General features: G+C 36.6%; 1 protein-coding gene and 1 long non-coding RNA gene across 49 annotated transcripts in view; both read left to right on the top strand.

Annotated features, from left to right (window-relative positions):
• The first annotated feature begins 2904 nt into the window (after positions 1–2904).
• LOC148782166 (uncharacterized) lies at positions 2905–4290 on the top strand. Its single transcript, XR_016053667.1, has 4 exons — positions 2905–2997; positions 3295–3337; positions 3727–3847; positions 4195–4290. It is a non-coding gene; the product is annotated as an uncharacterized LOC148782166 (long non-coding RNA).
• Positions 4291–8867: 4577 nt separating this feature from the next.
• Positions 8868–12865, top strand: part of LOC110006472 (glyceraldehyde-3-phosphate dehydrogenase, cytosolic) — a 37121-nt gene continuing 33123 nt past the window's right edge. For 24 of the 48 annotated variants that reach the window (XR_016053644.1, XR_016053639.1, XR_016053626.1 and 21 more), the window contains exons 1-3: positions 8868–9301; positions 10395–10482; positions 10609–10698. The gene's annotated coding sequence lies outside the window, so the exon portion shown is untranslated. Of the gene's footprint in view, positions 9313–9995; positions 10069–10394; positions 10483–10570; positions 10699–12865 lie in introns of all 48 variants that reach the window. The other 24 variants (XR_016053649.1, XR_016053635.1, XR_016053630.1 and 21 more) reach the window with 13 other exon arrangements.

The following is a 12865-nucleotide window of genomic DNA, read 5'->3' on the forward strand; positions in this document are numbered from 1 at the left end:
CCATCATTAACAAATCGCAGAATTTGGACAGAATATATATGGATCAGAGGCGAAGTTACTCCATCTTATCAATCCAAGAATCCCCAACCTAAATATTGATGATTATTCTGAAAGCTTACGTAAGGCCACCAGCCTGCAAATAGCGACTGTTGTGGCCACATAACCATGGCACCTGTTGGACCATCCATATGCATATAGAAATACATCATGGGATGAAATGGACTGCCACTTCGGGAGTCCACACAAAATGATTTATGATGCCCTGGCAAGAAGAAATACTCAAAATGAAGTCCAAGAAAATATCACTTTTCTTCAAAAGTATCTATTATCTTATACATCAATATTCCCATAGAATTTAGCAGCCAATATACGATGAATTAATCTCCCTCAAAATATACAAGTCATCTAATGCTTAAGTGGCTCACCAAATGTAAGTGTTCCCATGCCATATGTTCCATCAATCCCTTGCCATATGTTACAGTCAAAGTGTAGAAGTCAATCCCTTGCCATATATTCCGTCAAGAAAAGGGGAATCAGTGCCATTGCGAGGGCACCAACTCTGGAGCTATGGAAAGTTTATGGGTAGAACTTTTACCAAGGGAAGTGATGAGGTCCATTATTTCATCTGGACAAAGTGCATCTGTCAGTACAAGGGAGATTCTTGAAATTTGACTTCTCGCTAGTATCTATTTTCAAGGCATACACATAGTTGACCCGAAAACTTTTGCTAGTTAGACCCAGAGAGTGCAACCATCATCAAGTGGATTTTGCGTGCCAAGACCATGAAGGATCAAAATGGCGAAGATGGATTAGGTGTCCAAGTGTTTTGATGGCTGCTATCTCAAAAAATGGTGCATGGAACCCCCTAAACAAGCGCTCAATTAGCAAAAAAGAACGAAAAAATAACTAAACAACTTCTCCAAATAACCTTCCCATTATAATATGCAGAAATTTTGTGAAATAAGCTATAAAGCATAGAATTGTCATGATGGTAGATACCATGCCCTGATTTTTACCATATTTGCAGCATCATTTGACATTGTAGAGATGAAAAACTAAGGCAGTTATACTAGCAAAGTAGCAACAGGAGATTAATTTTTCTTTCCATCCCTCCTGCATCTACGCACAAGAATATGATTTTCAAAAGCCAATGGATTTCAACATGAAGTTGTACCTTAGTGAGCGGTGAACTTAATTTCTGAATGACATCAATTATGTGATCGGACTTCACAGCCTAAAAAGAAGAAAAGGCACAAAAGCAATTTAGTGAATAACCTATAACCTAAAACCTAAACAATTCAAATCTTTTGAGCCTATGCCCAATCTACCTAAAAATCTGCAATTCACCAAATACAATACAAAAAAGACAATACCCATGTCTGGTTCTTAACTCGATCAGAGACCGATGGATCCAATCCAGGGAATCTAGCATAATGCACATCAAATTAAAGTGCTATTCCATCCAGAAAATGCAACCAGATCAAAAGCACGCACTAAATCACCCTCTATCTTTCAATTATAATACGAGCATGAAATAAACATCCCACTAAGGAATTGAACTTACCAGAGGAAAATTTCTATCTTCACCAATATAACTTGAAGATGATTAAAAGAATAATCAGAGGTTGCTCATCAGCCACTCATAAATCACAGAAGTTAAATGACCGTATGCTTGAACATTTCACCTGTCAGAAAAACCAAAATCTAATGCAACAGAGATCCAGATGAGTACACTCCTTTTTGGGTGGGCTCTCATTGTTGAGCTCGTCATCTTCGCTTGAAGTTCCCTTCACCATTTTCTTGATTGCAAAAGAGGAAGAAGAAAAAGATTAATGGATTTCTGATCAATGACGAATGAAGCCTTATGGTCCAAACTGGAGGAAGAAATTTGACAAGATGCAAGTTGGCTGGCTCTGTGATCAAGAAATGCAAAGAGAGATGGATCGGTTTCTGATCAAGATACAGAGAGAGAGAAGAGTAGATCAGTAGATTGTTAATGGGGACGTCTACATAGAGAGAGAGTAACCTCTGAGTGAGAGAGAGAAAGGAGTTGCAGCCAGGCCTCTTGTGTTTCGTTTGAGCATGTCAAAGCAAAGGGAGAGAGCCGTTGCCTCAGAGGGAGAGAGCCGTTGGCTTTTAGAGAGAAAGAGCCGTTGCCGAGAGAGAGAGAGAGAGCCGTTGCTTTTGAGAGAGTTGCCTTAGAGAGAGAAAGAGAGTTGCCTTAGAGAGAGAAAGAGACGTTGCCATATAGAGAGAGCCGTTGACATATAAAGAGAGTCGTTGCCTATAAGAGCGAGAGAGCCGTTGCCGTACTTCGGTGGTGTTCTCCAAGTGGAAAATTGCATAAAACCTTAAAAAATATTTTACCCACGTTAATTTTTTTTAGCATATTTTTTCTAAAAATTAAATTGAACTCGGCTCGGCTTTTTCGTGCTAAAATGTCTCGGCTTGGCTCGGCTAACGTCGGCTCGACTTGGCTAACATCGGCTCGACTGGCTAATATCGGCTCGTTGCGGCTAACATCGGCTCGGCTCGGCTCAGGTCAATGAAACTCAACGTTAGATTTAGCTATTATGCAAATATCATAGTTGCTAAGTCTCCGTTTAAAACATGATTTTTTTTAAATCCGTTAAGAATCGTGAGTTTTTTAAAAGATCTTCAAAAAATTGCTTTTTTAATAGTATTGATATAAATTCGTATTTTATCTTTTCTAAAAAATACTTACTCCTTATAACTTTATTATTTATTTATTTAATATTATTCAAAATTGGTTTAAAGAAAAATAAAGTTACAATAGGAGTAAATTTAAAATCTTGATTTAACAAAAAATACCTTTAAAAGTTCTTTATCTCTATTTAGTTTTTCTCTCTAAGATTTGTTTCTGGTTTATGGATTTTCCAAACATTTGTTCCAAGAATCTTTGGGTCGAAAGGGAGATATTGGAGAAAAAGCAATTTATTCGTTGCCTCAGGATGTCGTCACACGTTAACTTACCCCGTAAGCAAAATGGTTCAATCGCCTTTGTTTCTCTTATTTTTCTCTCATCTTTGTATTAATTTACTTTGAATTTGTTCTGCATTTCCTCTGAATTCAACTGTCACAACTTAATTTCTTAGTTTTAAGAGAGGCATGAATTGTCATAACATTCCCAACTTCTTGTCCCTTTCAATTTTCTTTTCACCAATGATTTGACCCACTTTAGAGAGAGAGATGTTGTTATAGGAGGCTATTGGTAATACTTACTATTTTTTCTCCTTTATCTTCTTCTTTTGATATTGTGCTAAATTGAAACAGAAAATGAGAATGAGAAGAGTTCTTCATATGATTCCTCATATTGGTAATACTCTATGATTTTCCTGTGTGTTTGGATTTGGATGTTTTGGTATTTTTTTAGGATATGTATTGTTGAAGTTATGCTTCCAAGGCTTCTCTTGTGTTTAATTTTCTTTTCCTTTTTTTTTTTTGGTATATGTATTTTTTTAATGAAAATGCCATATTATGGAGATTCTAGAGTACTTATAGGGTTTAGCGAATTGAATTGTGTTTCTAGGCCTTATTTTGTGGTTTCTAGTGGAATTTTCTTCTTTCTCTCCCCCGCTCCCGCCCCAAGTGGAACGCTTAGCTGTCAGAGACGATTTCGGATCTCAAATGCTTAAATTTTTAATTGATTATCTTGTTCATTTATGCTTTTAAGTGCTTACGATTAGCATTTTTTTTGTTTTGCAGGGAGGGACGCTATATCCTCCAAAAGTCAAACTCAAGCTTATGGGAATTCAAAAGAGTTGAAAGGAGGAAGAAGAATCTCAAGACTTGCTACGATTGGAAACTCAAGATCTTGATGACCAAGGTGGATGCAAAAACTTTATATGCGATTTTTTTTGCTTTCATTCCTTTATTAAAAATTTGGTTTTGGAAGATGAGTTTCTTTTGCTTGTAGTTGCCCTTTTTTTATCTAAGCTATCCTTTCGTTGCTCTCTCTCTCCCTCTCATCACCAGTAAGATGCCCCTAATTGCCCTTTCTCTTTCTAATCTATCCTTTGTTTGCTCTTACTCTCTCTCTCTCTCTAAATCTTGTATTTTGTATGCTCTCAGCCTTATTTACCGGGATTGTAATAGTCTCTTTCTCTCTCTCAGAATACCCAATAGGCCATAACTTGTTTTCTTTATTCTCGTATCTTTTACGCTCTGTTTCAGTCTTGCATGCCCATATACAAAATGGATACATATATTTACAAATGTCAAAGCATGGTGTTGCTCCATTCAAAGTGAGATGGAAAGGTATGGGATTCTACTAACCTTTGTTAATCTATTTGTTGAAGCGATTTATTGGTGGTGATGAATCTTTTAGATCTTTTTTTTTTTGAGAGAGAGAGCAAGCGCTCAGCTTCAATCTCCACCTCGATCTCTCTATTGAGTGTACGACGCAACATAGTTCCTCGAAGGTAGCCCACATTTATGTCTAGCTAGCCTTCCTAAACCAGAATTGTGACACTTTTTCCATTCAGAGATATGTTGCTGCTTCTCATGTTCCCACTACACAATATGCATGCCAAACCTGTCCCCACCTGTGCCTATTTTTCGGGATTCCTTCGATTCCGCCCTGCTGCGCGTTTATACATGGAATATGTACTAAAAAGAATTCAAAATGAGAAGTAGTCACTCCAAACATAGAAAATTGAAACAAAACAATGAGCATTAGCAAGAGAAATAATGTTGCTCATTAGCAGCCGCAATGTCAGGATACTAAAGGCTAGCAGGTCTATTGCACAGTAGGATGGATCGATTTTGGCATTACCAAAGAGCATTGCATTTGGCCTAAAGCCTATTGAAAAAAAAATTCCATTTTTTTTTTTTTATGATAATATTAACTGATTTTTTTTCATGGTTCAATCACAAAAAAGTACAAGCATTTTCTTTTGGAGTCCGCATAGCGTGGCTGAACATGGGCCATGTATACCCAATCTGATGGGCATCCCACAATTGTATATAAAATTCACAAACCACTTTGACAAACTTCAGTTGCGAAACAGTAGTTTTATATAGCCAATCTTGGTCCATACCCAAGTCATAAAAAAATTGATTTCTCACTTCAATCATACCTAGCCAGGGGTCATGAAATTGTAGTAAAGAATTGAGGATATTGTTAATTGATGGAGCTTATTATAGTGTCTTTATTGTGTTGTGGCAACCCTAAATTAATGAGTTTTGTTATCATGGAATGAAACAACATGTTGAAGCCCTTGATAACGATCCACTTCTTGTATTTCCAGAGGGATTTTGTGAATAATGTGTACATAGGTATGTTTAAGATGGTATGTAACTATGTGCATTTGATTTCATTTTAGGTGTACATTAAGAAATAATCAACATCATATGACTCTATTTGTAGACATGAATTTTGTTTTGGTCATTTATAACCTGCTTGTTAGATTTAATCATAAACTGATGAGCAATTGGTAAGATGCATAATAGCTTTTATTTTAGTTGGAATTCTTATTTCCTCTTCCCAATTCTATCTTGATAACTATTGAATTTTTCATTTGGCCCATGGGATCATTGGATCTGGAGTCATTTCATTTTGATTTGTCATATGCATGATGATATTGTGCACCTCATGAGTTTGTCAGTATTTAATCTGCTCATAGAACATGGGAGTAGCTGAATAGATTAGATGAATCAAAGATGCAGTTTTTAGACATGTTTTGGTGTGTGGCTCTACCACTATATCCGATTAATCTGTTGACGCTTCTGACCCGATTAATCTATTACTGCTTCTGACACACCAGTAGACAATCTGGTGAGGCTCACCAAGTATGTCATTTTTTGGTGACAAACATGGAGGCATTTACCTATTCACATCTGGAAATCTTTTTTATGTTAGTTTTTCTTCTTTTTCTGTTACCTTAATTATGTATAGATACTTTGGTAAAAGAATAATATTTATAATTTTAAAATTCATGTTTTATTCTTTTAAGATGTTTAAGATATTAAGAACTTTTTGTGGTAATAGTACTAAACTGGAGAGTAATTTTTTGTATTTACCACCAATGATTGAGAGGAAGACAGATTTCTAACCCCTCTCGAGTGGGATCATGACTTCCCTGGCAGCCACTCTCTGGTGCTTCCCAAGCCCACCTCAAATCATAGACCTATCCTGCTAGATACCCAGTCCCTTCCTTGAGGGCTTAAGCCTTTTCGCTTTGAGCTGTCTTGGCTCTAAGAGCCCGGCTTCCCCTCTCCTACCTGTAACCATTGGGAGTCCTTCTCCTCCCTTGTGAATGGGTGGGCCAATTTTATCTTGTAGAAAAAGCTTCAAATGCTCGAAGTTTTCCTGAAATCATGGAGCTCACAGCTCCTTGGAAACTTATGATACCAAAAAGACTCCCTTTTGAGGTCTATTCAACATTGCGACTTCATTGAAGAACTTTGACATCTCTCCCCTTCTGAGCTGGATTCTCGATCCATCCACAAACATGATTACCAATGCCTCCTAAAGAAAGAAGAAATTTATTGGGCTCAACGGGCCAAAGTCAAATGGCTCAAGCTTGGCAACCAAAATACAATTTACTTCCACAAGATAGCCAACTGTTGAAGAAGGGAGAACTCTATTACCCACTTCAAGTTGGGGGATTGGATTGTTGACTATCCCAATCTCATTGAGGCAGCAGTTGTTGAATATTTTTCCAAGCTTTTCTCTTCCCCTTCTGGTCCTTGGCTAGTAATGGCGGACCTCTCCTTCTGTTCTATTTCTCCCTTATCTGCAGCCTCTTTGGAAAGCTTTTTTTAAGAGGACAAAGTACTCCAGGCCATTAAAGATCTCAATGGAGACCGGGTCCCCAACCCTGACAGCTTCCCCATAGCCCTCCTCGAAGTCTTTTGGGATACCCTTAGGACTGATATCATGGCTTTCTTTTCTGAATTTCACTTTGGGGCCACTATCCATAGGGCGATGAATGTCACTTTCATTGCCGAGATCCGCAAGAAAGAGGGAGCAGAAGAGCTCAAAGACTTCAGACCCATTAGTCTGATTAATGCTTCCTCCAAAATTCTCTTGAGGGCCTGGCTTCTCGCCTTACACGTGTCCTTGGTCAGGTGATCTTATCATCCCAAGGGACCTTTGTGAAGGAACACCAGATTCTCGATGGGGCTCTAATAGCACACGATCGCATACATTCCCGCTGTAGTGCAAAAATCTCAAGCTTGGTAATAAAAAATCTTATGATCATGTGGACTGGGAAATTCGTGATGAGACTTTGTCCAAAATGCCATGTAGTGGAGATGGATCCAAGGGTGTATTTCAAAACCCTAATTTTCGGACCTTATTAATGGCACATCTAGAGGTTACTTTCATGCTTCGAGAGGGCTCTGCCAAGGGGATTTCACCTTTACTATTTACCATAGTGGCTGAGGTGTTCAGTGCCTCACTATCTATATCAATTATATTATATATTATATAATAATTATGTTATCTCATAGTATTATATAATTTAGGTAATATAATATAATGAAAAGATATATATTAATATATTATTACTTATTCAATAATATATAATTATTATTTATAAACTAATATATAATAAATAATAATATTATTTATAAAATAATATTTAATAAGTAACAATACTATTTATAAAATAATATATAAATTCCTTCTTCTCCCAAGGGGAAAGAGCACTTGTCTTTCAATGAAGTACCGTATATGATGATAAGAAACAAATATACCGTTTTATTCAATTACCGGTGGTTAGGATAAAGGGAGTAGCATTGAGAGCAATAATGGTTTTGGCTTTAATAAATTTTTTTTTTCTCAGATGAATTGTTTTATGCGGGCCAGAGGTATAAAGCATCAATCTATCTTAAAGAGGGAGGCAAATAGGTGGTTCATTTAAAAACAATTGAAACTATTATTTTTAATAGAATTGTTATTTTTTTAATAGAATTATTATTTTTAATTTTTAAAATTTATTTATTTTTTCATATTCATGATCCCCATGTTTTCAAAAATAAATTTATTGAAGCATCCGCATTTATACATTTGCGGGCTTAACTACATGCTAACCGCATCTATTTTTATATATTTAAATATTTTTATATTTATTTTAATTTTTATCTAGTCCTCTATTGCCTTTTTGGCTCATCTTGGCTAACTCCGGCTCGGCTATGGCTATGAAGAAAGAGGGAATAAACAGTCTAGTTGAGAGAGAAAATAAAAGGCAAAGAGATGACACATAAGCAAAGAATTGGGATATGGAAACCCTAATTAACTTTTAAAAATTTGAAGATTGTCTGTTTCTGATTTTTTGACAACAATTTGTAGCCGAAATGAAAAAAAAAGATCGTTTAATTTGAGAATAAAAAATGAACTCCAAAATTTGTGTTCTAAAATTTCACTAAAATTCTACAATATCGCTATTTCAAAATTTCAATGAATTTCGTTAATTTCAAATTTCCACAAATTTTCTTGTGGAAAAGTAAATTTATGTTTATGGTTTTTTTTTTTTTCGTATTTTGACAATTTTATTTTTTCTCACTATCTCAGCTCGGCTACATAGGCTTGGCTCGGCTTGGCTTGGCTTACCTCGGCTCAGCTTGGCTTGGACAATATCGGCTCGGCTCAGATGGACTGGTTAGGCTTCAATCGGTTAATTTTGGCTAGAAGCAGTGAAAATTTTAATTCAACCAAGCCCCGCCGATACAAACTGTGCTAAGCCGAGCCGTTTTAAGCCGAGCTTAGCCAAGTATGGCTGAGCCGAGCCGAGTGTAGCCGAGCCGAGCCGCGCCGCGCCGGGTGTAGTTGAGCCGAGCCGAGTGTAGCCGAGCCGAGCTTACTGTATGAGCAAAAGGAATAAAAATAGGCAAATTTCAGATGCCCGACCTCTTTTCTGATCGCTGCTCTCCTCTTTCTTTACTCTCTTCTTCCCCACTCACAATCTCTCTCCATCCCCCAAAATCTCTCCATCTTCCTTCTCTTTCAATTTTCTGGACTCTTCCCCCTCTTATACTATGGCAAAGTCCAACTACCCAGACTAACTTTCATTCTCCCCCTATATAGATCCACACATTTTGCAAACCATCTTTCTCTCTCTTACCACAAACCATTTGTTTCTCAACAATCACCGCTCATGGAGGACTGAAGACCCTTTTTGCTGAAAGGCTGCTACATAGGGCATTAAAACTTACTTCGCAAGCTGCTCTAGTGAGAGAAAAGAGGAGCTCTTTTCTGGTTATGGATGTGAAACCTGGCAAGGCCATGTCTGCTTCCTTGGAACTCCTCAATGAAGCATACGATGAATGTAGCAAGGTTTGAGCAGAGTATGCCATGACTTTTTTTTTTTTTTGTGAACGATAGAGTATGCCAAGACTTTTCACCTAGGTATTTGCTTTCTCTCTCTCGAATTGCTCTCTTTCCTATTGGAGGGAGGCTTGGGGGTGAAGGAAGTTGGAATGGGTACTCTCTCCTCTCTCTATCCAAAAATTTCAGTGGGTACTGTAAATGGGACAGGCTTTTTTAGTGTTTCCCTCTTTCTAAATTAACATTTCTCTCTAAACTAAATTCTGTAGCATTATTTATACTCTCCCTGAAGGAAAAAAGATTTATTGGCTACTTCTCTATTTTCGTAATTAGCTACAGTACTCCTCTTCTCCTCTCTCTACTTCTCTTTCTCTCTCTTCTGTTTACAGTAATGTGACAAGTTTAAGATAGAGGTGGACAGTAATGTGACAAAATTTTAAGATAGAGGTGGACAGTCAAACATGCTCAGAAATATGCATATTCAGAATAATTTATAGTTCATATATATGGAAAACTGGTAATGGCTATACTCATATTTCTAAAAATATGAATATCCAGATTTTGTTTTGTCAAACAAAGCCTTAAAGTGTTAAACGAAAAGAAAAGAATCTTGTTTCCCTTTTTTCTGCACCATTTTTATTTAAATGAGAGATAGCAGATAGAGAAGCTCATTGTGATGGAAATGCTATGGGATATGTTACAGGGAGTGCAAACTCTATGGAAATGATAAGCCGGTAAGAATGTTGGCCATAGCCCTCCAAAAATATTTTTTGTGGGTAAGTCAGTGGGGGAGACTTAACCCTCCAATTCTATTTTTGGACATGCACTTTCTGAGATATTATTACCAGTCGCTTTGCATTTGGTATTATATCTGATATCTGCGATTTGGAGGTGTTTGGATTGAGTTGAGGCACGAGGGAGGTTAATGGTAATCATAATCTCGGAGATTCGCATAAATGTAACCGTGATTTTCAGTTGATGTAAAGTACAAAAGAGAGAGAGAGAGGATTTTTTAGGAATATTTTTTCGTTAAAATGGGAGGAATGTGATTGGTGAGTATTTTGATTGGCCGATTATCTAATTGGTTAAAAATGGATTTTAGGAGGGGTGTAAGCGTGAAGTAGTGGAGGGAGAGAACCCTTATCCAATGATGCGTCTGTCAACTAAACATTCCAACTGCGAGTGATGTGGTAATTTCTGATTTGTGTTTCTATATATTTGTTGTGAGAGAAAATGTTCTTACTTGATTTTTTTTTTCTTTTTTCTTTTATTTATCAGTATCGAGTGTTCAGCGTGAGGTGGTAATATATGTGCAGGGAACAACGCTGAATTGCTTCTACGAGATCGACCACATTAGGCTGCCTCGTAATTCCCCCATTCACCTCAAGACCATTTGTGTTGTGCAGGTATGGAAACAAACAAAACCCTATTCCCAAATATTCTCAATGACCCCTCGAGTTTTACTTTTGCCGGTCATATTAGATAGTTTCTCAGATATTTGGAATTCTAACAAATTTTTAAAGGTGTTTCTGTTTCCTCTAACCCTACCTCAGTATCACCAAATCTGGTTAAGCCTACAAGTATCAGTTATAAGATAAGATATTCATACCATACTTATAAGAATTAGCCTGAATTACAACTTAGAAAGAAAGAACATGCAATGCACATATGGATTCTCTTATGTACACATAGCAAGGTTAGATGCATCCTAATCTCTCATCACCATCTTTTCTTTCTAGATAAAGTATTAGAGAGAAATTTATGGGATTTTGAGAGTAAGACTGCTCCATACAACTGGGTTTGTTGCATTCCAACTAAACTCAATAAACTTATTCACGAAACACGAGAAGTGAATCTATGAAATTTTTGCACTACAAATGAGGTTCAACAACGCCTCAACAAGGATGCACACCCTGAAGAGTTGCCATGCAAAACAAAGGTCAACTCGTATTGACAACACCTATATGTCATTTCTCTTGTCTCCCCTTTTTTGAACTGTCTGGATTTGATGGTTTCATGAATTTTACATCTATTAATTCTTCTTTCTAGTTCATGGCATTGGTTCTATCAGATTTTGGCCTGCGTTAGTTCCAGGGTACAACAAGGGTACATTAAAGAACGAAACAAACATGAGAATTATATAAACTTGTGGGATCAATTTATGTATATGTAATTGGGATATGCTACAATGGTTTGTGACTTTTTATTGTCAAATGCCCTGTTTTTGTAATTTTTTTGTTGGATTTTTCCGGAATCTCCAACCCTAAACCATATTTTGTAATCCAATTTGTTATAGTCTTTTGAGCTTATTTGGATTCCTTACATGTTGTTTTTAGTTTTGTTTCAGGTTTAAAAATTTTATTTTATTTATTAGCATTTTAAAGAAATCTTTTTTTTAAGGGGCTTTTGGGTCATGCACAGACCTAGTCCACTCAGCCTCGCACTTGGCTGAGTTACTGCTGCTTCTAAGGCCCAAGCAATGTGGAATAACACTGCTTAGTATTAACCATGAATGTCTGTCACACACACAGACATGGCCATGGTGTAAATGCTGATACATGAACCCATTCATTTCTTTAACATTGGGAAATTTGGTAGTTTACTCATGAATATTATTTTTAATGGATTATTCACATAACATAGCGTAGAAGCTTGTGAACAAATGAGGCATGTGATGATTTTTTCTTTTTTCTTTTTTTTCTTTTCTACGTACTTGCTGAACATCTATGGGGATAAAAATATTTTAAGATCCTTACTAACTTCTTTTTTTTTTTTCTTATTTTTCTATTTTTTGATGGTTCGAGTGTTTGAAAAAAGCATAATCCAAGTTCGAAAGATATTCCCTTTAATGAAATATCTGTTGTAAACCTGAGACCTGCCATGAATGATGAGGTTTGGTGCATTGGCTGAAAAGTGGTGATAACAAAGATGGCAGAGGTCACGGAGGTAGGACATGAAACCTTGTGAGATCGAGGCATTTTTCTAGAACTTGAGAAGAGCTTAGGGTAATTTGGGATCTGATTTGGTAACAGATGGAGAACCTTGCATATGTATATCATCTGTAGTCCACTTTGCCTTGTACTTGGTCGAGTTAGCCCAAGCAAAGTGTTATAACATCGCTCAGTATTAACCATGAATGTCTGTCATGCATGAAGCCATTCATTTATTTAACATTGGGAAATTGTGGCAGTTTCCTCATGAATATTATTTTTAATAGATTTTTCACATGACACAACATAGAAGCTTATGGACAATGAGGCATGTGATGAACTTTTTTTTTAAACAAACTTGTTAAACCTCTATGGGGACGAAAATATTTTAAGATCCTTAACTAACTCTATTTTTTTTCTTATTTTTTTATTTTTTTATGTGTCGAGTGTTTGAAAAAAGTATAAACCAATTTAGAAAGATATTTGTTATAAACCTGAGACCTGCCATGAACAATTTGGTTTGGTGCATTGGCCGAAAACTGGTGATTATAGAGATGGTAGAGGTCAAGGAGGTAGGACACGAAACCTTGTGAAATCGACGCTTTTTTTTTAGCACTAGAGAAGAGCTCGAGGGACTTTGGGA

Source organism: Amborella trichopoda, chromosome 4 (assembly GCF_054954075.1).
Source record: "Amborella trichopoda isolate Santa Cruz 75 chromosome 4, AtrichopodaSantaCruz75HAP2 v2.0, whole genome shotgun sequence".
NCBI lineage: Eukaryota > Viridiplantae > Streptophyta > Magnoliopsida > Amborellales > Amborellaceae > Amborella > Amborella trichopoda.